A 26274-nucleotide genomic window follows, 5' to 3' on the forward strand; every position below is an offset into this window, starting at 1 on the left:
AATCTGAACTGCCTACCTCCACCCCCCAACCACAAAGTCAACTGACCCGCCCCCTCGCTCCCCCCCAAAGAGCAATCTGAGCCACCAATTTAAATGCATTTAAATTGAGACCATGCCCGTTTTTGGCGCGGTGCCGATGACAGCAATTATAGGCCCTTGGTAAAGGGGGAAAGGGCGCGGAGGCAGTCGCGGATCGCACTACTTGCCTCATGCCTGACTCTACCAAGTTTCTGTGCCTGAAAACGAATGCAACTTGATGGTAAAAATTGGACCCTACGTGTACAGGTGAGGCCGCAGCTGGCATACTGTGTGCAGTTTTGGTCGCCGCACTTGCGCAAGGATATATTGACCTTGGAGGGAGTGCAGAGAAGGTTCACTAGGCTGATACCGGAGATGAGGGGGTTAGCCTATGAGGAGAGATTGAATAGACAGGGTCTGTACCCGTTGGCGTTTAGAAGGGTGAGGGGGGATCTTATAGAGAATTATAAGATAATGAATGGGATAGATAGAGAGATTCTTCCCACTTATAAAGGATAGCAGGACTAGAGGACACAGCCTCCAGATAAGAGGGCGGGGGGGTGCCGTTTAGATCAGAGTTGAGAAGGAACTTCAGTCAAAGGGTGGTGAATCTCTGGAATTCTCTGCCCGTTGAAGTGGTGGAGGCTACCTTGCTGAATATATTTAAGTTACGGCTAGATAGGTTTTTGATAGACAGAGGAATTAAGGGTCATGGGAAGAAAGCGGGAAAGTGGAACTGATCCACTTCAGATCAGCCATGATCTTATTGAATGGCGGGGCAGGCTCGAAGGGCTATACGGCCTACTCCTGCACCTATTTCTTATGTAATTATGTCTATGTGAATGCTTATATCAATTTACATACAAGTGCTCCCTTATCAATTAGCTACATTTGGGAAAGGGATGGGGAGTGGGAACGGAAACAAAAAGTGAAGAGAAGCCAGACAAAATATGCCTAATATCAGATTCAAGTTGTACGGTGATTATTTTACACTGTAGTTCCAGGCAATTTGAATTCATAGGATATGAAATCTGAATTCACATGTTCATATGTTTAAAAGCATATCACAACTAGTTTCATCTGTTTATTTGCATTGTGAAGTTGCATTTCACAAAACTGCACAGCTCAAGGATTTTCTTTTGATTCTCCCAATCTTTTATTCCACATTTTATAATGAGTTGCACTGAAATATTTTCCTGTGCTTCAAAAGGAATGTGATTTCTGAAATTCTGGTTTCATTTACATACTAAATGTTCAATCAAAGACTCCTTAGCTAGCAGATAGGAGTTCAAATCCCACCTTTAACCAACACTTGTACTCGGCAAATCCCAGCCTCCATTAGATTTTTCTTTTGAATAAAGCTGAACTTTTCAAATAAATAAAAAGGAAGGGGAACAGTTCCTTTACAGAACAATCAAATTTTTTTACGACTGGTTTGCTTTGACAACAGTTCCACAATGGTTTGCCCATCTTAACAGATGGTGCACATACAGTTTGAGTGAACTCTGACAGGAGGCGGGGCGGGGGGGGGGGGATTTTTTTAAACATGCATAAAACAATCAACAGCAACGCATAACAACTTAAACATTTGCTCTTTTATAAGTTTTATAATTTTGTATTACAGCTGCTCTAAATAAGACTTAGTTTGTGGAAGACAACAAATACTTCTCTTCAAAGCAAAAGGCTCGAGAGAGAGAGAGAGAATCTCCATCATAGGTTTTAATAACAATGCTCTCTTTTTTTTGTTTATATATCCAATTCAGAGTCTCAACAAGTTGAGACATTCCTGATCCAAGCTGACAAGACAGGGCTCTTACCTCCTGTCTTGGGCTTGATCTACATGATCCAAGCTGATTGGAGGAGGCATTGCACCTCCTCCAAGGCTTGACCTCATTTGCACCTTAGCCAAAAGACCGAGATGCCACTTTTAAAAATTGCTTCAAATGAAGCTACAACGTAATCTAATGACTTAGCCAAGAACAGCATGTCAATACTATACTTGATCTTAGCCAAAAGGCCGAGAATGCTCTCTTCAGTATAGATAAACAAGTCACGAATGAAATTGTTAAACATGAAGACAATACTTCAAAGACTATTATAAAATCATGGTCTTTAGAATGCACCTGAACAAAACAAGTTACATGTCCAAAAGAATGGGATTAATAACACTCTGCAACATAAAAATGGTAATGAATTATTGGAACGTTGTAATAATACACCAAAGTACTAAAGCGACAATATGAAAATGTGTCAAAGCATACACACCGTGACAATTAAATACTGCTACTTACAGACAAAAGACAACCATGACCAACAATTACTTCCTTCAGTTTTTTAAATTTAATGAAAGATTTTGGTTTTTTTCCATTCTTCCATGTCACAAGGTTCATTCAAGTGAAGAAGCTTCTATCCTTCCAATCCTACCTTCTTTCAATTATAGCACTTGCCCAATAAATGAACATTGCTCCAAGCTTAATTAGACCATATATATATTATACATCCAGCCTCACAATGCCTTCCTCAATGTAGCATCAAAAGCATATTTACTTATTTTCCACCTTAAAACTCTCTCATCTTGCCTTAGGACATTTTATACCAGTCTAACTTGTGTGCAGTGTGACCAGGTCACTGCACAGCTTCATCATGACATCTGGGGATTTGAAGTATCCACAGGAAGTATTACATCACACTGTTCAGATCCCACAAGCAGGGAGGCCAACTGTCCAATAATCAATCCAGGTGCAAGCATCTGGGTGCTGATTTTCCTGAAATTCTGACCTTTAACTCTCTCTCATGCGCAGTATCTGCTTTGCTCTCAAGTGCCTTTGTTGCAATCCCTGCTTACCCTCTGAGCTCTGAGAGCACTTCCTCCCCCCTCCGCCCCTGCTCTCACAATTCTAACACTTCTTTCCAAATAGACACCCCCATGTCAGAGTGCACTCTAACTTTCTTCGCAAAAAACTGGTCACCCTGACTGTGAAGTGTTCATTGACACCTCAAAATGTTTTTTACTTCCTTTTGGTGAGTTCTAACACAGGATTGAAATTTCATGAGTGCTAGCAACAGCCTTCCAATTTACTTTAATGCAGGCGTGGACCAGAGGATGAGCATGCTTTAAATGTTCTGCACTTTTCAAAAAAAGGGGAAGATAAACTAGTCAATTACAGGCCAGCCAGTTTAATCTCAGTGATGAAATTGCTTGTCAAAGCAATAATCCAGGAAAAAGTTGACAGACACTTGGTCAAACAGGAATCATCATATTTGATTAGCTGCAGTTTTTTGTTCAGATAACAGAAAATGCATAAGGGCAATGTAGTTCATGTTGTTATGGACTGTAAAAGCTACATATTAAGCTGGTTAACAAAACTGAAACCCATGGGTTAAAAAGGGCAGTAGCAGCTTGCATGCAAAAATAGCTGTGGGATGGAAAAGCAGTGAGCTCTGGCAAATGGATGTTTTTTTGGACAGAGGGCAGCTGCATTGTGGTGTTCCCCAGGCTTCATTAACTGGAATATTGATACTTTTGATATACATAATTGATTTGAACTCAGGGTACAGGGCAGAATTTCCAAATTTGCAGATGAAATTTGGAAGGATAGTATAGTGAGGAAGATGGCAACAGACTTCAAGCAGGGACCCAATCTGGTAGAATGGGTAGACACATGGCAACTGAAACAGACAATAGTGGAAGAAACATTTTGGTAGGAAAAGAGAGGAAAGACAATACAAGCTGAACAGTTCAATTTTAAAGGGGGAGCGGGAAGACAACTTTGAAGATTGCAGGAAACATTAGCAAAGCAGTTAATGAAACAAATGGGTTTTACACCTCTATAAACAAAGGCATGGAGCATAAATGCTAGGAAGTTATGTCGACTCTCACAAAACACTATTTCAGCCCCAGAAAAAAATTGGATTACTCTTTGAAAGCACCAGCACAGACTGAGACTGAGTATTCTCCTTCTGCACGTAATTCTGCACGTCCTTGTGCATGAGTCGCAAAAACCCAGCCTGCAGGTGCAGCAGGTGGTCAGGAAGGCTAATGGGATGCTGGCCTTCATAGCGAGGGGGATTGAATATAAAAGTAGGGAGGTCTTGCTGCGGCTGTATAGGGCATTGGTGAGGCCGCAGCTGGAGTACTGTGTGCAGTTTTGGGCGCCGTACTTACACAAGGATATTTTGGCCTTGGAGGGAGTGCAGAGAAGGTTTACTAGGCTGATGCCGGAGTTGAGGGGGTTGAGCTATGAAGAGAGGCTGAATAAACTAGGCTTGTACTCGCGAGTTTAGAAGAATGAGGGGAGATCTCATTGAGACATATAAGATGATGAATGGGATGGATAGGATAGAGGTGGAGAGGCTCTTCCCACTCAGAAAGGACAGTAGGACTAGGGGGCACAGCCTCAAGATAAAGGGGGGGCGGTTTAGAACGGAGTTGAGGAGGAACTTCTTCACTCAAAGGGTGGTGAATCTCTGGAATTCTCTGCCCGTTGAGGTGGTGGAGGCTGCCTCGCTAAATATTTTTAAGACGCGGGTTGATGGGTTTTTGATAAACGAGGGGATTAAGGGTTATGGGGAGAGGGCGGGAATGTGGAACTGAGCCACGACAGATCAGCCATGATCTTATTGAATGGCGGGGCAGGCTCGAAGGGCTAGATGGCCTACTCCTGCTCCTATTTCTTATGTTCTTATTTTAAGACAATTTTATGACCCACTGAGTACAAGTTCATTCAGTTGTCTTTATTGTATCTTATTTGCCCTCAGCAGGTTGCATCAGCACCATCAAAAACTTTGTAAAACTGGAGCAAATTCTCCATTAAAAATTTTCAAAACATTAGTGTAATATTTTTGTATGCAAATCAGTAGACCAATGGAAGTAGATCCAATGGTTTAATCAACTCATTCTGTCTGAAATTAAAATAGTCAGCACTCCTCAGAGGGGTGAGGCTAAAACCTGCATCAAACTTCCCAACTTAGAAGTATGACCCACTATATTTCTCACTGAAAGCTGACTTTAGAGTCCCAAAAAAACTGTCTGAAGAGTGGTATGTTGCTCATCAAAGCAATTTTCCTGAATTTCTGTCAGCATCTTATGGAATAGGCAAAGAGCAATAGGCAATGAACTCCTACCTGCAGAGGAGACACATAACCAAAATCTGCTGAACTTGGATTTTAGACTGAATACTTCTGTATGTGTCATGCGAGTCCATTACTATATTTTTCTGCTTCTATTCAATTATCTTAGTTGCAAGCAAATCCATTAGCTTCAATTTTACAGCACGATGCAACAATATGATATTTACTTCTGTTTAAGTGGGCAGCAGGGTTAGTGGGCTATTCATGTGGTCTTGTTAGACAATTGTATAGAAAATTAGTAATTGTTGATCCTGCGGCACATCATCCCATTCTCATGCATAAGGATGGAAATTTCAGTTGCTGTGTAATTTAACTGTGCTACAGAAGGGGCAGTATGGTGGCACAGTGGTTAGCACTGCTGTCTCAGTGCTGGGGACCTGGGTTCGATTCCCGGCTTGGCTCACTGTCCGTGAGGAGTTTGCACATTCGTCCCATTTGTGTACATCTCCTCTGGGTGCTCCAGTTTCCTCCCACAGTCCAAAGAAGAAATTCAGCATGGCTAATCCAGGTTAGGTGGATTGGCCATGCTGAATTGCCCATGAGTGTCAGGGGCCTAGCTAGGGTAAATTCATGCAGTTACGGGAATAGGGCCTGGGGTGGAAGTGTGGTCAGTGCAGACTTAATGGGCCGAATGGCCTCCTTCTACACTATAGGGCTGCAGACTGCTTTTGATGCAAACACAATCTTAACCAAACTGATAGTCAAATAGTGCAATGGAAATTAATGAGTCAATACTGTTTTGAAACAGATTACAACTCTTTAGAGTCATAGTCCACAGTCCAATGACGTGCGGGTTAAGTGGATTGGCCATGCTAAATTGACCGTAGATGCATATGTTAAAGGATTAGTGGGTAACTCTACATTTGGTCAGAAAAGTCAAAGGTGGGTGACTGTTCTCTAACCAGAAAGGTGTAATGTCCAATAAGAGAATAAGCTCAGGTAACATTAAACTGCACCCTAGAGATCATTTCAGAAAAATGAAAAATCTTCACTCTTAGCCAGCTAAGAAGAAAGGGTCTTGCGGACCTAAGATGCTGATCCACAACACAAAGAAGATCTGATTGCCTGTTTATCTCATCTGCAATAGAAAGGTGGACGGCTGCTTTAGGAAGTTTCAATGACATCTTGCAATAGACAGACTCAAAGGCTATCTTAATGGAGCTGAAGTATAACCTAGACTAAAATTCTTAAAAATATGAAGAGAATGCTTTGTGTGAATGATTGAATGGAAGAAGAAAGCTTTCTCAACAACTAAATGGAAACAAAGATCTCGTTAACAGCAATAGAGGATATTTAATGGACATTAAACATTTCTTCAAGAAAAGTACATTATTGAGACATTAGGCAGGATACTTGCTTCATATTTTTGCTAAAAATGTAAAGGATTGTTGCCATACAGCTTTTATTGTCCCATTCATTATCAAGTGTGGAGTTGCATGGCATTTTTACTATTTAGGCTTTGTCCCAACACTTGTCTCATTCGTGGCATTCGCAAGAAAATCATAATTTCTATAATCCAAAACATGTGTTCATTTATGCATTGCATATCAATAGAAAGCCCAAGTTTAACAATTCATCTTTGGTGATGGCATATGACTCACACGACATTTTAGATTACAGGAAATGCAGTGACCCTCTTTTGTCATGTCCACAATGTTCTCAATCTAATGAAGGCCGGTTTAAACTATTTGGTCAGACTTACATAGAATATAGAACAGTACAGCACAGTACAGGCTCTTTGGCCCTCGATGTTGTGCTGAACTATGTCCGAACCCAAGATCAAGCTATCCCACTCCCTATCATTCTGGTTAAATTACATTTACATTTAAATTACATGGAAGAGGTGGGGGGAAAAAAAATCCCTTTGAGTTGAGAACACAGAGTTAGTTATTACCTTGCAGCTGACACTAAATGGGGAGACTGAGCTGCTGCGCCTGACCTGTGGCATCACATTAAAAATACACAAATCCATGAGGTTGCCATTATTCTGGATTAGCAACTCCCAGGAATACCCAGTGCTGAGTAAAACAAGCATTTTGTTGCTATGACCTACACATTTTGAAACAATGACCTACACATAAGGTGGGACTTACCATTCTCACCAAGGTGAAGACAGCATAAAGGAATTGGCTGAACTCTGCACCTGATATGCAAGATGCCCTTGCACCCTGTGAACCTGACTGGGGAAAGATCATGAGGACAAAGCAGGCTCGCTCACCTGTCACATTAAGCAGTATGTGTATGTGCAGTGAGACGTGAGAGACGCCATTTGGGTCTCCAGAAAAATGAAGTAGTCATGGCATATTTATATTAAAAAATGAAATCAGTCCAAAGGGGGTTAATTTATACTCATCAAAAAATGGTTAAGAGTCTGATAAGCAGCGCATGCATCAACATGTGATGCAGCTCTCTGGGGGGTGGGGAGGCAGGTGGAGATGGAAATGATAATGTCAAACATTCTCTGGTGTGTACAGCCAAGAGATATTCCACAGGTCCCAACCCCTTGGCGTGCTACGTGAGAAGGGTCTTACACTGCAGGCTTTCTCCATTGAGGCTTTGAGGTGGCTGCCCAAGCTTCACTGTATCTTTCACCATGTTTCCCTGAACCTTGGAATGTGCCAGTTTACAGCAGTCAGCTCTTTGTATGGAAATCCAGGTGGTTTCGGGGGGACCAAAGACCAACTTTCATTGACTTGATGGCCCTCTGCAACAGTCAGCACCAAGTCCTGCATTATGAAGCTGCTCAGGATGCCCCTCACTTTTCAGGCCTCCTTTAGAAAGCACAATCCACAAAGAAATATGATCCCCCCATGCTGACACCATAGCTAAGAAAGCCCACCAATGCCTCTACTTTCTCAGAAGACTAAGGAAATTTGGCATGTGCACCATAGAAAGCATTCTTACTAGTTGTACCACAGCTTGGTATGGCTCTTGCTCTGCCCAAGACCGCAAGGAACTACAAAAGGTCATGACTGTAGCCCAATCCATCATGCAAACCAGCTTCCGATCCACTGATTCTGTCTACACTTCCCGTTGCCTTGGCAAAGCAGCCAGCATAATCAAGGACCCAGTGCACATTCTCTTTTCCAGCTTCGGGATTGCAGTGGAGAGACTGCAGGGCAGATTCATCTAAACATCACCAGGGATGGAAAGTTTCAGCTATGATGAGAGACTAGTTAAGCTGGCTTTGCTCTCCCTGGAGCAGAGGTGGTTGAGGGGGGGAAATCTGATAGAGGTATACAAAATTATGAAAGGCACTGGGTAGATCGTCGGGAAAAAGGTACAAAAGTCTGAGGTCACGTATCAACCGACTCAAGAACACCTTCTTCTCTGCCGCTGTCAGATTTTTGAATGGACTTGTCTTGCATTAAGTTGATCTTTCTCTACATCCTGGCTATGACCGTAACACCACATTCTGCACTCTCTCATTTCCTTCTCAATGAATGGTATGCTTTATCTGTACAGTGTGCAAGAAACAATACTTTTCACTGTAAGTTAATACATCTGACAATAATAAATCAAATCAAAAGTCCAGTCTGCATGTAGAATCATGGAAACACTACAGTGATAGGAGGCAGCCATTTGGCCCATCAAGTCCACCCAGGTATTACCCCCCGTCACTCCACATATTTACCCTACTAATCCCTCTAACCTACGCATCCTGGGACACTATGGGGCAATTTAGGATTGCCAACCAACCTACCCCACATATCTTTGGAGTCATGTGTCATCAATGTCAGTCACCAAGTCTATCAAAACTGTCAGCCACACAAAAAATTTCAGCTCCTCTCCTTGGAGCAAGACTGATTCCCAATCAGCAGCAAAACACAAGCAAAGTTCCATAAGTACAGTTTTCACCAAAAAGGCACACATCTGCAGAAACTCCTTAATTCTGCTGATGATGGTGAACCGCTCTTAAGTAACATAAACAGCTGCAACACCTACATATTTGCTTTTCTCAGTTTCTTGGTCTAGCTTTCAGCTTTTTCAGCCTATCTGTACTGCAGCACTAAAATCGCCACCCAAATTCTGCCGGCTGTCACATTCTATACAATTTCAACTAGAAGTTTTGTTTTTGCAATTTCAGTTTTAGTCTTCATTTCTTTAGCAATTAGGCAGGTCAATTTTCCTTCTCAATTAGGGTCTGTCTCAACAAAATACAAGCTATGACAACAGATTCCATCACAATTAATTACCTGCCTGCTTTCTTATCTAAGCCAGAGTTCCACGTGATGTGATGATTTGTCCCACTAGGGTTCCTAAGATAGCTGTGTTTTAAAAATATAAATGGGCTAGGAAACCAAGTGCCCAGCATAATGTTCTGGGAGCATAGGTTCAAATCCCACCATGGCAGCTGGTGAAATTTAAATTCAATTAATAAATCTAGAACAGTTAGTCTCAGTAATGGTGGCCACAAAAGTAGCAATTGTTGAAAAGTTAATCTGGTTCATTTGATGACCATTAGGGAAGAAGTCTGCCCTCTGGCCCACTGAAGACTCCAGATCCACAGCAATGTGGTTGATTCTTAACAGCCCGCAGTTCAAGGGCAATCAGAAATTGGCCTCGCCAACAATGACAACATTCTATGGAAGAATAGAAGGGGGAAGCAATACTGGGTAACTAGAAACAGATTATTCAGAACAACAGTCTAATGTCTTTTGAACTCTGTGATGGTTCTATTTCACAATGAAAGATAGTTTTTGTTACTCAAGCCTGGACATAAAAGCAGGCAGTAGGGTAAGTGTACCAAAGCGAGAGTGTATTTCTGCACAACCAGCCAGATGACAACTGAAACTAGAGGGAACACTGCGAATACTTAAGTTCATAGATAAACTCAAATTACAAATGCTGGTCAAAGTCCTTGAGATTTCATTTACTTGATCTCTTTTCTTATTTTAAGACAGAGTGTGCAAGTTAATTGTTGTGACATAGTAAAATGAACTTCATTCAATTTTGCTTCTGCTCCCAATAAGTAGACTGCTTAACAAGTGATACCACTAAATACACAATGCAGTTCAAACATCGAGTTCAGAACCCAGACACAAGGGCAGAATTTACAGCTCTTCCAGATGGTGGAATTTTCCAGTCCTGCCTAAGTGAATGGATAATTGAATGGCTCGCCACATTAGCAAGCCCTGCCACAACCACGATGAGGCAATAAAATTCATGGTGTGGCAGTGTGCTATTCATCCAACAATCCGCTCATATTATATTGAGGAAGCTTGTTAGCATCTTGACCTTACGCACAACTGCCATCTGGATTAATGTCACGTTTCAGTTCGTGGGAGTGTATTCATGTCAAAGTTTGAGGGATACCTTCTTATTCATATGCCTTTGACAGTACTTTGCATTGTGAACCTATAACAAAGAAGATCTGCTGTTCCTTGCTGCCAGAGGTTCAATTTCCAGCATGTTAAAGCTTTAGTTAGATTGCTTGCGTGAATCTGGGTCACACAATTATTAATAATGTTGAAGTTAGAATGTAGTGCATCTTCAGAGGAAAAGTGAAACGATACAACTTCAAGAATATCAGTTTTTAATGTCAGGTAGCCGCGAAATGGGTGTGTCTGATTTTCACTGCAAAAGCTATCCATCTACGCCAGGTGCCTGGAGGAGAAAGCCACCCCCCTGCAACCAAGTGGTCAGGAAATAGACTTCTTGCCTTTAAACTTCTGTACATCTCAATTGCTCCCCCCAACTAGTCCATTTTTGGGGCTTGATAGGTCCAAAAGACATTCAAAATTAAGGAGCAATTGTTGGAGGGTAGGTCAAAGCAGTTAATTTGCAACAGTGGAGCAGGTTAAAATAATAGATGGAAATCAGAATGCCTAGGATTCAATCAATGACGCATGGGTTGAAAAAAAAAGCGCTACTTAATGAAATCAGTCAATTATTACATTTTTTCGCTGATTCCAGAGACATAACACATTTTTAAGCAGATACTGCTTAAATGCATAATTATCTCGGTGATCTATATAGGCCAGTTAAAAATTGGTATATTAATTATATACTTGTGTGAAAATTGAATTTTTACGACCAATCTGTTCGGCAAAAGTTAAGGAGTTTTACATGAGTAATGTTTTTGAGAGGCTTACTTCCAACTAAAACACATCCTCCCAGCGCTGTTTATTCTCACTGTTTTAATTGAACGTGTCCACACCAGCGGAGAGCAAGTAGCAGCAGCAGCTGGGTTTCTGGTTTAATTGTTGCTCAGGAGCCAGAGGAGGGAAAGGGATGGGAAAGATTGTGATATTGGAAAATGTCAAGACATCCAAACCCTTAAACTAGGCCTTGGTGCAGGGGAATTGTACTGGATCAACATTTACAAGAACCTGATTGGCAAGGCTCAAGTCTCCTCTCACCTATCCTCATCAGGAAGTCTACGGGCAATGATTGTGGATACCAGGCCTAGGGATTGATTTAATCCATTCCAGGGAATTTGTTCTGGAAGTTGGGCCCCAAATTATGTTTCCACATGCACGGTTTATTAATCTTCCCCAATCTATCAATTGTTACAGTTGGTGTCAAATCTGAGACAAATGGCATGATCTTACCATCCATTCACACCATGCTCCCATTGCAGCGAGTTGGAGAATTTGGCAGCCAGCCAAGCCTCCATTCACTGCGGCAGGATGGAAAAATCCTGCCAGCGTGAACAGTGGTAAGATTCCAGGCAGAACCTTTCCTTGTGGAGGGGATATTGACTTAGGAAAGAGTCAACACTCCCCATTCACCTCAGTGTCCCAACTATTCCTATTTATACTCTTGAGCAAACCAATTAAAACAATTAAGAAATTGAGGTGCAAATTAAAATATCCGCATTTATAGGTGTACAAATACCCATCACCTGCTTAGCAATACAATTGCCATTAAACTTGAAAAATGTAATTGCTATTACATCTGAAAATTGTTATTGCCAATAAACCTGAAAATTGTAATTGCCATTAAACCCTAATGTAATTGCCATTTATGACAGATTTCCCTCTTTAAATTTAAACTTCTAACGGAAACACAAAAAAACTTTCAAATTATTTGAAAAGAAACAAAGTTACATATATATCTATTTCACCTTCCATGTCTCTCATTTTCATACAGTTAACTAATAATAGATCCCATATTCCCTTTCTTCAAACATATTATTTCTTCTTTACCATGTATAAATAATTACAAAGTAATCAAAGAAAACATTGGCTTTTCTTATCCTAATTATAACCCAAGGCATCCTTCTTCCAATACATTAATAAACTATTGGAGCAAGCACCTCACTCCATAGAAGTCAGACTGTTGGTGATTTCCATTCACCCATTTTTGTCTGGAAATCTCTATTCTTTCCAACATTTCCTTTATGCTAGCAAGATCAATCATCAACCCTTTTCTAGTGACACCCTTAACCATGTAGCATTCTACGAACCAACCATTCTCAGATTGTCCACTGATTCTCAAATTGCCCCATTTATAGTATTTCCTTCAGTATATTAAATGTACATCCCCATATCTATTGCTTCAATTAATGCAAGTGTTTCAACAATGTGCTTTAAACTACTTTTTTGTTTTCTTTGCTTCCCAGGCCAATGAACAATTTATTAGTCTTTCTGACCCAGAATATGATAGACCCTACTGTGCCAGAATATCCATCTGGAAGATGCGAAGCATCACAAAATGACTAACTTCACGTTTTCTAGACCACCCAAAGTTGGAAACTGAGTGCACATTTCTCTGAATTTTATTTCTTCAATCTTGTATATGCAGTCAGTACGGATCAACTGTAGAACGTTTAATCATAGTACTCAGTTCCAGTACATAATATCTATCATCAGATCTAGCCTGCATAACCAGGTTGGTGGATGATCTCACATCCCCAAAGATATTTTTGGATTTCTCGCATGAACCAATTGATATGGACTGGAACTTCCAACCATTTGAAGTGAACTGGTTGCACGGACTACCCACAACAAGGCAGATGTCAGTTTATAGCTCAGCTTGGTAGCCAAGTTGTGAACATGTCATCAATTACTGAATGATTTCTTTCACAAATCCCATTAGTAAATGGGATTTTTACTAGTGTAGTAGTGTAGTGTAGTGTTCATCACTACAATGGTTATATTTTTACATATACTTTTAAATTCATTGTTTGCAAATTCCCCTCCATCGTCAGTTAGGAATTTAGCCAGTACTTCAGACCATTATCTTGACCACAATTATATTTTTGCTGTTGCTATAAGTTACTGTTGACAATTTAATCTATTTGCCACATCCATGAAGTGCAAGAGGAAAAACGCTTTTGTCCTTATCCCATACAATCAAGACCATTGCTACAATTTCATTAAAGTCTCTTGTTAATGGGGGACTCCCCACAGGACATGATAGTATTCTATGTTTTTGCATTTCTTCTTTAGCATAGTCATCATCCATTACTTCTGCAACCTTCAGTAGAATTAACCTATCACAAGATGGATGGGCAAACCGCTGACGTATTTTAAAACAATCTGCTTTTTTTCCTTTAAACTCCTACACCGACATCACCAACATTTCTTTAACATGGTGATTAGAAATGTTAGATTTTGAAAAAGGGATACAATAATAACCTGATTGTACAAACTCTACAGATTTCCCAAAAACAAATGCCACATCGTGTTCCACATCTAATTAATTTAAGCTTTTTCTATAGATGGCTTAGTCAATAGTAAGAGCATTCCAATGTGTTAATAAAATGGTTTAACCTGGCTATATTATACAAAATCACCACCCTCTTTAATGACTTTAACATGTTATCACCCCCAAACCCAAGTAAGTAACTCTTTCATATTAGAATCATAGACCCTATAGTGCAGAAAGAGGCCCTCTGGCCCATCGAGTCTGCACTGAACACAATCCCACCCAGGCCCTATCCCCATATCCCCACATATTATACCCCACTAATCCCTCTAACCTACGCTACCCTGAACACTAAGGGGCAATTTCTTAGCATGGCCTATCAACCTAACCCGCACATCTTTGGACTGTGGGAGGAAACCCACGCAGACACGAGGAGAATGTGCAAACTCCACACAGACCGTGACCTGAGCTGGGAATCGAACCCAGGACCCTGGAGCTGTGAAGCAGCAGTGCTAGCCGCTGTGCTACCCGTTCCTTAACCTTACTTCTGCCTTTACTATTTAGCAACTTCAGATAACTTTAACTAGTCCAATCCACATACTGTGGACATGCACCCACCACTTAACACAGCACAACTGAATGAGACCACAATTAAAACACCCAAAACCGGACTAAAGCTTCTAGCGAATTCCTTCTAACTGATCAGTATCATCTTCCCTTTGTGATCCTTTCTTGTCATGTGTCATTTCAAACACTGTTACTCAGCTTTAACAACTCATCATTGAATGATATTTCAAGTCATATCTGAAACACCAGCATACCCTTGGTTAATCCTGGGGTTCATTCTCTTGCCATAGTTACACAATTCCTGTTGTCTGTTAGAACTGCCAAAAGGGTCTCAATTTTCCTTTTCTTTTGTCCATGTACCTTCCTTCATATTGATGCCTGCACCCAATGGTTTTCGAATTGCTGCCAGCATCGATTCCTCCATCTTTTGTGTAACTGCTTAATATCCCATGATATTCAGCCATGAAGATGGATGGAAATGAATGTTTCAGTAATCAGTTCCAGAAGCTTATCTTTTTTTGAGAATCTCAGTAAGGCCAGAAGCTATTCCATGTTCAATAATCTATCATTTTCAAAGCAAGCTGCTCTGCAGTGGTCTGAAGAGATGACATATGGTCTCAAAATCTTAATTCTGTTTCTCTCACTACAGATGCTGCCAGACATGATGTGTTTTTCCAACATAAAGGCAAAATAATGTGGATACTGGAATCTGAAACAAAAACAAAAAATTCTGGAGAAACTCAACAGGCCTGACAGCATTGGTGGAGAGAGAACATAAGAAATAGGAGCAGGAGTAGGCCATCCAGCCCTTCGAGCCTGCCCCGCCATTCAATAAGATCATGGCTGATCTGTCGCTGCTCAGTTCCACTTTCCCGCCCTCTCCCCATAACCCTTAATCCCCTCTCCTATCAAAAACCCATCAACCCGCGTCTTAAAAATATTTAGCGAGGCAGCCTCCACCACTTCAACGGGCAGAGAATTCCAGAGATTCACCACCCTTTGAGTGAAGAAGTTCCTCCTCAACTCCGTTCTAAACCGCCCCCCTTTTATTTTGAGGCTGTGCCCCCTAGTCCTATTGTCTTTTTTGACACTCTACACTCGGTTCCCTCCTCCAGATCATCTATATAAATGGTAAAAAGCTGAGGCCCCAGCACCGACCCCTGGGGCACTCCACTAGTCACCATCCGCCAATCCGAATAGCACCCGTTGACCCCCACTCTCTGCCTCCTATTTGACAACCAATCCTCTATCCACGCTAACACCCTACCCCCAACTATATAACCTGTTCAATTCTATAATATATTCTTCTTTGAAATAACCATCTACCCTTTTAAATTTAGCAAAGTCTGACCATGTCTCATAAGCATTTCACAGATCACATTTCTTATAAATTTTATCCATAAATTTTGAGATTATCCCAACCTTCCTCAGTGTCAAAACAACAAGCCTCTAGATCTGAAAATACTTTTGTGCCTAATCCTGCTTAGAACATAGAACACTACAGCACAAACAGGCCCTTCGGCCCACGAGTTGCACCGATCACATCAACACCTACCAATCTATAGACCTATCTATAACCCCCAATCCCATTAAATTCCTCATACTCATCCAGAAGTCTTTTAAAAGACCCCAGTGAGTTCGCCTCCACTGACGGCAGCCGATTCCATTCACTCACCACCCTCTGAGTGAAAAACTTACCCCTAACATCACCTCTGTACTTGCCTCCCCGCACCTTCAATCTGTGTCCTCTCGTAGCGACCATTTCAACCCGGAGAAATAGCCTCTGAGAATCCACCCTATCTATTCCTCTCAACATTTTATAAACTTCTATCAGGTCGCCTCTCAACCTACGTCTCTCCAGGGAAAAGAGTCCCAGCTCCCTCAACCTAACTTCATAAGGCATGCCTCCCAGTCCAGGCAACATCCTTGTAAATCTCCTCTGTACCCTTTCAATAGCTTCTACGTCCTTCCTATAGTGAGGCGACCAGAAATGCGCACAGTACTCCAAATGAGGCCTGACAAGGGTCTTATAAAGTTGCAGCATTACTTCCTGATTCCTAAACTCAATCCCTCGATTAATGAAGGCCAGTACACCATACACCTTCTTGACCACATCCTCCACCTGCGAGGCCGATTTAAGAGTCCTGTGGACCTGGACCCCAAGATCCTTCTGCTCTTCAACACTACTAAGACTCCTGCCCTTGATAGTGTACTCGTTCATCCCATTGGTTCTGCCAAAATGGACGACTACGCATTTATCCGCATTGAAGTCCATCTGCCACTTCTCCGCCCAGTCCTGCATCCTATTTATGTCCTGCTGCAACTTTTGACATCCTTCCAGACCACCCACAACACCACCGACCTTCGTGTCATCGGCGAACTTACTTACCCATCCCTCCACTTCCTCATCTAGGTCATTTATGAAAATGACAAACAGCAAGGGTCCTAGAACAGATCCCTGGGGCACTCCACTGGTGACTGACCTCCATGCCGAAAAAGACCCATCCACAACCACTCTCTGCCTTCTGCAGGCAAGCCAGTTCTGGATCCACAAGGCCAAAGGCCCTTGAATCCCATGCCCTCTCACCTTCTCAAGAAGTCTTGCATGGGGGACCTTATCAAACGCCTTGCTGAAGTCCATGTACACCACGTCCACTGCACTTCCTTCGTCAATGTGTTCAGTCACATTTTCGAAGAACTCAACTAGGCTCGTAAGGCACGACCTGCCCTTGACAAAACCATGCTATTTCTGATCATGTCAAACCTCTCCAAATGCTCGTAAATCTTGTCCCTCAGAAGCCTCTCCATCAGCTTACCAACCACTGAGGTCAGACTCACCGGTCGGTAATTTCCCGGGCTTCTTGTGGGATTAAATTCCAAAGACATACATTGTTTTCTTCTTTGACAAGGACCACATCATTCTTCCACTAGTCAAAGAACAAAGAACAGTACAGCACAGGAACAGGCCCTTTGGCCCTCCAAGCCTGCGCCGCTCATGCGCCCAACTAGACCATTCATTTGTATCCCTCTATTCCCCGTCTGTTCATGTGGCTATCTAGATAAGTCTTAAATGATCCCAGCGTGTCCGCCTCAACCACCTTGCTTGTCAGTGCATTCCAGGCCCACACCACCCTCTGTGTAAAATATGTCCCCCTGTCATCTGTGTTGAACCTTGCCCCCTTAACCTTGAACTTGTGACCCCTTGTGTTCATCACCTCCGACCTGGGAAAAAGCTTCCCAATGTTCACCCTATCTATGCCCTTCACAATTTTATACACCTCTATCAGGTCACCCCACATCCTCTGTCTTTCCAGGGAGAACAACTCCAGTTTGCCCAATCTCTGCTCATAGTCATAAGGTTCAGTTTCCCAGAACAGTGGAAAATCATGCATGAAACTTCACACTTGGTTTCAGCCATTCTGTCTCTGATTACAATGATCTGTAAGGGAAAAAAAGTCTTCCTGGTTTCCAACTTTAACATCAGGCAACCATCCTCTGCCACCATATTTCATGATCCAAGCCAGTTGTTGAAGTCAAAACTGAGACAGAGAGTCTTTCCTCGCACAAGAGTTTATTGACAATGTAGTCAACACTCCTCACCCGTACCGATACCTCAGTGTTCCCATTTAGAGGTGAACAAATACTAATCACCTTCTTCACAATTGCCATTAAACCTCGTCACCAGCATAGACATCACTTTCTTTCCCTAAAAATCAAATCCAACTACATTCTCCCTGCTTTAACTGACAAGTAGGAACTGGAAGAAAAATGCAAAGCATTTTTTAATGAATACTGAATTGAGGTTTTTGAAGTGATGTAAAAATCATGTTTTGGTTCCAAAGATTTTGCTTTGACCCTGAAAAACATCAATTTTTACACGTGGAATATGAGAAACTACTTTTTTTTAGGCCATAAATCACGGAATTGACTTTTACACAAATAAAAATGGTAATCACATAATAAATAAAGTAGTTATTATGTCCAAATAGCAACTCTGTTACTAAAATGGTTAGCTAATTTAATTAATAAAATACAAAAGACAAAAACAAAGACTCATGAAAAATAACTAAGATACAAACTGTTTCTAAACAGAAGAGTGGTGAAATTAAAATGGCAGTTACAACCCAATGGAGGAACAACTTGGAGCAGGTTGGGAGACAAAAAAGTTCAAAAATGTTTTATCAGTTTCTATTTTCATAATATTTGCTGAATTTTGCCCATGCCAAATGTTGGGATATTCGATCATGCCAAGCACTTAAAGTTTAACATCCCTGCTTTAGGACAGCGTAATCCACCATTCTCATACAATGAGCACACTACTTCAAGGACATAGAAACTAGAAGCAGGAGCAGGCCATTCAGCCCGCAAGCCTGCTCCGCCATTCATTTTGATCATGGTTGATCATCAAATTCAATATCCTGATCCCCCACTTCCTCCCATATCCCTTGATCCCTTTATCCCCAAGAGCTATACCTCATTTCTTCTTGAAATCAGACAATGTTTTGGCCTCAACTACATTCTGTGGTAGTGAATTCCACACATTCAGCACCTTCTGAGTGAAGAAATTTTTCCTCACCTCGGTTCTAAAACGTTTACCTTTATCCTCAATCTATGATTCCTAGTTCTGGGCTCCCCCACCATTGGAAACACCCTTTCTGAATCATCGTGGGCAGTATGGTGGCAGAGTGGTTAGCACTGCTGCCTCATCACCAGGGACCCAAGTTCAATTCCTGGCTTGGGTCACTGTCTGAGTGCAGCTTGCACATTGTCCCCAGGTGCTCTGGTTTCCTACCACAGTCCAAGGCTTAGGCGGAAACGGGCAAGGCATGGTAGGTTTAATTCTTAGTTTACAAAAACTTAAACTAAGTAATTTAGGATAGAGGGTCATGTGGTGTACTGTTCTTGCATGATGTGGGAGCTGGTGGATCCCAATGTAATTCCCAGTGAGCATGTCTGCAGTAAGTGTTGGTTGCTTGAGGAACTCCGAGCTGGATTCTCAGTTTCGGACACTGCGACACATCAGGGAGGGGGAGAGTTACCTGGACGCTGTGTTTCAGGAGACAGTCACACCCCTTAGACTAACTAATTCAGCCAGTGGTCAGGGACAAGAGTGGCTGCGAGTGAGGCAGGAAGTGGGATCCAGGAGTTAGAGTTCCTGGAGCCTCAGTCCCTGAACCTGTCCAATAGGTTCAAGATTCTTGCTCCCAGTGTGGATGGGAACAGGGACTGCAAGGAGGACAAGTAAACTGACCGCAGCACCATGGTACAGGGAGCAATCAAGTGGAGGGAGAAAAAAGAAATGTAGTCGTAATTGGGGATAGTGTAGTTAGGCATTGACACTGTTCTGTGACCAGGTTCAAGAATCCCGAAGGCTGTGTTGCCTGCCTGGTGCTCGGGTCCAGGATATCTCATCTGGGCTGCAGAGGAACTTAGAGTGGGAGGGTAAGAATCCAGTTGTCGTGGTCCACACAACGACATAGGTAGAACAGGAAGAAAGGTTCTGCTAAGGGAATATGAAAAGCTAGGAGCTAAACTAAAAAGCAGAACTAAAAAGGTGGTAATCTCTGGATTACTACCTGAGCCACAAACGAATTGGCGCAGGGTCAATAAGATTAAGGAGGTAAATGCGTGGCTCAAAGATTGGTGTGGGAGGAATGGGTTTGAATTCATGGCACCAGTACTGGGGAAGATGGAACCTGTTCCGACAGGATGGTCTTCGTCTAAATCGTGCTGGGACTAGAGTCCTGGCGAATCATATAACTAGGGCTGTAGAAAGAGCCTTAAACTAAATAGTCAGAAGGAGGGTTCAGTGGTATGGAGAATTACAAAATCAAAGGTAAAGGAGAGGGTACAAATGCAGGCTAACGATGAGGATTTTCAACTAGCTAAAGGAGTCGAGGGCTCAGGAGAGGTTAGTGAAGTTTCCAGACCAAGTAATAGGACAGAGAGTATAGAAGGTGGCAGGAATCTAACCTCAGGCAGATTAAAAAAGCTGAGAAACATGAGAAGGGAGCTGGTCAATGCAGTGCAGGGAAATGGTCTGGGGAAGGATAACCAGTCTGCAACAGGAAGGAACAGAGCACGCAAACAAAGGAATGCACTAACAAATCGGGTCCAGATAAAGGCTAGCATAAAGACACTTTACCTGAATGCATGTAGCATTCGAAACAAAGAGAATGAGTTGATGGCACAAATCAATACAAATGGGTATGATCTAGTGGCCATTACAGAAACGTGGTTGCGGGGTGGCCGGGACCAAGAACTGAATATCCAGGGGTTTCAGACATTTCAAAAGAATAGACAGAAAGGAAAAGGAGACAGGGTAGCTCTGTTAATTAAGAAATAACATCAGGGCAGTAGAGAGAGACAATATAGGCTCTAAGGAGCAAAATGTGGAATCAATGTGGTTGGAGGTAAGGGGGAAAAGTCACTGTGGGCGTGGTCTATAGGCCCCCAAATAATAACTTTGAGGTGGGGCGGGCTATAAACAAGCAAATAACAAATGCGTGTAAAAATGGAACAGCAATAATCATGGGGGATTTTAACCTACATATTGATTGGACAACTCAAGTCAGACGCCGTGGACTTGAGGAAGAGTTTTAGAATGCTGTTGAGATAGTTTCCTCGAACAGTATGTTACAGAACCTACGAGGGAGCGAGCTACCTTGGATCTGGTCCTGTGTAATGAGACAGGTAAAATTAATGATCTTCTTGTGAGGGATCTTCTTGGAATGAGTGATCACAATATGGGTGAATTTCTAATACAGATGGAGAGTAAGAAAGCAGGGTCTCAAACCAGTATCCTCTGCTTGAGCAAAGGGGAGTATGATAGGATGAGGGCAGAATTGGCTAATGTAGACTGGGAGCACAGACTAGTTGGTAGGACAGCTGAGGAACAGCGGAGGATTTTTAAGGAGGTTTTTCTCAGTACTCAGCAAAAATATATTCCAGTGAAAAAGAAGGAATTAAGAAAAGGGACAACCAGCCATGGGTAACTAAGGAAATAAAGGAGAGTATCAAATTAAAAACCAATGCGTACAGAGTGGCCAAAATTAGTGGGGAACTAGAAGATTGGGAAAGCTTTAAAAAAAATACAAAGAACCACGAAGAAAGCAATAAAGGACAGATAGATTATGAAACAAAACTAGCACAAAATATAAAAACTTTGGAATTCTCTGCCCATTGAAGTAGTGGAGGCTCGTTAAATGTGTTTAAGTCACAGGTAGATAGATTTTTGACCAATAAGGGAATTAAGGGTTATGGGGAACAGGCGGGTAGGTGGAACTCAACCACTATCACATCAGCCATGATCTTACTGAATGGCGGGGCAGGCTCAAGGGGCTAGATGGCCTACTCCTGTTCCTAGTTCTTATGTTCTTATGTGCAGATTAGGTGGATTGGCCATGGTAAACTGCCCGTTAGCAAAATTATTCCAAATATCTGGTAAACAATTGCTACAATATTAGGACACTATATAAATACCAGAGCCAAAAAACATATTTTTCTCCTGCAGTATAACTGTAGAAACAGAGGATTTTCTTAGGGTGTTACTATAGGAAATAAAAATCTTATAATCTACTTGAGTATGCCAGTTCTGACACTTACCAATCCAATTTGCAACTTGCATCAGGCAGAAGTAACTAAAAGAATATGTAAATTTTATATTAACTTTGAGCTAAAAAGAGAAAACAAAATACAAAGTGAAAAAATGGAATTTAATCTGTTTGAGAAATTTCAAGTAATCAGGGATTTAAGGCACTGGTTAAACTACTAGCACTAAGTGAGATTACTCCAGATCAGACTTAACACGGGTACGGTCTGCACAGAGACACATATAATGACAGTAAGAGGTTTAAACAAGTAAGAGATAATAAACAAGTATTTTTGATTTAAACATGTGCTTTGGATTTTAAAATTTATTTTTAAAGTAGCCTATACACTTTAGCAAAAGGCAGGCTGCTCCAGGGCATGATGGGAAGAAGACTGAGTGAGACGAACCACATTCTTAGAAACAATGAAACCACAGATTATATATATTCTTATCAGCACAAGTTATGGACAGTATGGGCTCCCAAAGCCACAATACGAATAGGGCTATTCAATTTGTACTGATATGATAATGCTTCTCAAACATGGGAATATCAACTATTTGATTTGACCACTGACGTAAGAGTTGATAAAAACAGTACCTTTGAACTCTAGAGCTAAGCGTCGGGGTTGCTAAGCCACAGGGAGAAAAAGCATCCAGATTCTATGGACTAATGAAATCCCATGGTGTCAGAGGGTAGAATGTAATTGGCTAAGGCATATGACAATTGCTAACAATGATTGATTGTACTGATGATGATTGGTTCATATCTAATGGAAAGGTGGGAAAAGCAAACTTGAAGTTGTATAATTGTCCTGTCTGATGTATTGTAACTTCAGAGTGGTATTGGAATGCTCAGGGCCTTCTGTTCAGAGAGGTGATATTTTAAAACATTTGCATATCAGTACAAATTGAATAGCCCTATTCATATTGTGGCTTTGGGAGCCCATACTGTCCATAACTTGTGCTGATAAGAATATATATAATCTGTGGTTTCATTGTTTCTAAGAATGTGGTTCGTCTCACTCAGTCTTCTTCCCATCATGCCCTGGAGCAGCCTGCCTTTTGCTGATGACACCAAGATTGGGGGAACAGCAAATTGTGCGGAGGGTGTGGAGAGTCTGCAGAAGGATCTAGATAGGCTGGGCGAATGGGCCAGGAAATGGCAAATGGAATTTAATGTTGGCAAGTGTGAGGTGGTCCACTTTGGTAGGAATAATGGTAGGAAGGACTATTACTTACGGGGCGAAAAACTGCAACAGGCGACTGTGCAGAGGGACCTCGGGGTCCTTGTGCATGAGTCGCAAAAACCCAGCTTGCAGGTGCAGCAGGTGGTCAGGAAGGCGAATGGGATGCTGGCCTTCATAGCGAGGGGGATTGAATATAAAAGTAGGGAGGTCTTGCTGCAGCTGTATAGGGCATTGGTGAGGCCGCAGCTGGAGTACTGTGTGCAGTTTTGGGCGCCGCACCTGCGCGAAGATATTTTGGCCTTGGAGGGAGTGCAGAGGAGGTTTACTAGGCTGATACCGGAGTTGAGGGGGTTGAGCTATGAGGAGAGGCTGAATAAACTAGGCTTGTACTTGTTAGAGTTTAGAAGAATGAGGGGAGATCTCATTGAGACGTATAAGATGATGAATGGGATGGATAGGATAGAGGTGGAGAGACTCTTCCCGCTCAAAAAAGACAGTAGGACTAGGGGGCACAGCCTCAGGATAAAGGGGGGGGGCGGTTTAGAACGGAGTTGAGGAGGAACTTCTTCACTCAAAGGGTGGTGAATCTCTGGAATTCTCTGCCCGTTGAAGTGGTGGAGGCTGCCTCGCTAAATATTTTTAAGACGCGGGTTGATGGGTTTTTGATAAGAGAGGGGATTAAGGGTTATGGGGAGAGGGCGGGAAAGTGGAACTGAGCCACGACAGATCAGCCATGATCTTATTGAATGGTGGGGCAGGCTCAAAGGGCTAGATGGCCTACTCCTGCTCCTATTTCTTATGTTCTTATGTTAGGTGTTGGACTCCCCAGTGCTAACCTCTCCTATTGATTTTTGGTCAAATCAAGATATGTCTTTAACCAGGATGCTGATTTCACAAGTCTTTGTATTAGCTGAAGATTTTGGCATTACCTAGTCTCTGAAAAGACCCCGCAACATAATCTTTTAGAAATATTATTCTTGCATGATGATAGAATTAATAATCTATATTCATAGCAATTTACTCAGAGAAAACATGTCTTCGCAGGGATTTTTTTTTTAAATGCAAATGTTTTAAAATATAAAAGCTTTATGTTCTAAACAGATTGTTTTTTCTTAAAAGGCTGCTGGGTAACTAAGCGAAGTTTTAACTGATCAGGAAAGAATTTCTTATTTCAATAAGAGCCAACAACCCCTCAACAGAGGAATGAAAGATTTGCTATTCACTGTTAAATTTTTTGTGCCCCCAAGGGCAGGGACTATTTAATTAGCATGACTGAAGAATTCCTGGCAGACAACAAAAAAGAAAAATGGTAACATTCATTAATTCTTGTGGCCTTAATACAGGAATGTCAGTTGCAAGGAATTATATAGTCAATAACAGTACGGGAAATTTAAGCCCTGTTAGATACGGTAGAATAAATAGGCCCTAAAAGAAAATAACCCCACAATGCCGGTTGATTTCTACCACCTGAGAAAACAATGCCATTCATAATACCACCAGAAAGAATCTCGTGATGCCAATTAACACGGCAAATAGACTCCCAAATATTTTTAAGTATCTCACAAAAATAAAGTTTTATTGCAAGTTATATGTCTGTAATTTCAAGAAATTATCCAAAATTGTACAAAAATATGAAACTAATTTCAGTGTAATTATGCACAAGTATGCCAAATTCAATGGTTATAGTTTCTTCAGCTATCAGATCAAGTCAGATATAGAGCAAAAGTGCAGAAATCTAGAATTACTTCACAAGCAGAAAGACCACATTCAAGTACCACATGCCTAATAAAGCACACTGGATTTCACTGAGCTGTAATCCTGTTTACTTCCAGATCACAGTGGGTGCATTTTAATAGCTCAATTTAAATGGATTTTTTCCCAAAATTACAAGTAGTATTAGTCACAACAGAACATACATGTGAAATTCATAGCTTTAATGTATTTTTTAGAATGAGGCATAGCTGTCAAGAAAACCTGAAAAAAAAGTTGTCTGATTAAACAACTCATTAATTGGCAATGGTGTACATAATCCAGATGCAGGGTGAAAAACATTGTGAACAACTGAAAAGAGCACTCAGTTGAGCACATACCTCCACCCCACTATATTAACATTATTACAATTACGCAGTTCACCCTTAAGACATTTACTTGTGTGTTTGATGCCTTATCTACGAAGTTGAATATTTAACCTCACTGAAGTGGCTTTGGGCCAATGCACATCCAGCAACCTGCTCTGAAAATGAGGCTGTGATAAATTCCACCAGAGCACCTGAGACAATTTACAACATTCTGAATCAAATAACCTGATATTATTTAGAACAATAATTAATTTGCCCTCACTCCCAATGTTAACAAATCTCAAACAATGATGAGACAGAGTACAGGAAAGAGATAGAGAATCTGATGAAATGGTGCGACCACAATAATCTCTCCTTCAATGTTAGTAAAATGAAGGAAATAGTCATCAACTTCAGGAAACGTAATGGAGGAGCTGCCCCTGTCTATATCAACAGAGATGAAGTGGTCAAGAGCTTCAAGTTTCTAGGTGTCCAGATCATGAACAACCTGTAATGGTCCCTCCTCCACACCAGCACTGTAGTTAAGAAAGCCTACCAATGCCTCTATTTTCTCAGGAGACTAAGCAAATCCAGCAAGTCCGCTACGGTTCTCATCAATTATTGTAGATGCACCATGGAAAGCACCAATTTTACAGATGCACATTGAAAGCATCCTTTCTGGATACATCACCCCATGGTGTGACTCCTGCTCTGGCCAAAACTGCAAGAAACCACAAAGAGTCATAAATGAAGCCCAGCCCATCACGCAAACCAGCCTCCCGTCCATTGATCCTGTTTATACTTTCCACTGTCTCAGAAAAGCAGCCATCACCCTCTCTTTTCCTTCTCACCCTTGTACTATATAAATGGTATGCTTTGTCTGTATAGCATGCAAGAAACAAAACTCCTCACTGCATACCAATATATGTGACAATAATCAAATCAAATCTTCTGAAATAAAATTCATAAAAATATTTGATCTGATCATTATCATACTACTGTTTGTGGGGGTTCATAGTGCACAAATTAGCTAACAAGTATGCTACATTACAAGCACTTTAGAATGTTCCGAGATTGTAAAAGGCTTTACATAAATGCAATTGTTTTCCCCATGCAACTATCAGGCAAT

General features: G+C 41.5%; 1 protein-coding gene and 1 non-coding gene across 5 annotated transcripts in view; both read right to left on the reverse strand.

Annotated features, from left to right (window-relative positions):
• Positions 1-26274, reverse strand: part of LOC145359270 (protein TANC2-like) — a 1038666-nt gene that overhangs the window by 850995 nt on the left and 161397 nt on the right. The gene's annotated exons all lie outside the window — the stretch shown is intronic.
• Positions 1859-2048, reverse strand: LOC145359367 (U2 spliceosomal RNA). Its single transcript, XR_013889575.1, has one exon. It is a non-coding gene; the product is annotated as a U2 spliceosomal RNA (small nuclear RNA).

The sequence above is a fragment of the Carcharhinus amblyrhynchos genome, chromosome 27 (assembly GCF_965287045.1).
Source record: "Carcharhinus amblyrhynchos chromosome 27, sCarAmb.v2.hapA, whole genome shotgun sequence".
Lineage (NCBI taxonomy): Eukaryota > Metazoa > Chordata > Chondrichthyes > Carcharhiniformes > Carcharhinidae > Carcharhinus > Carcharhinus amblyrhynchos.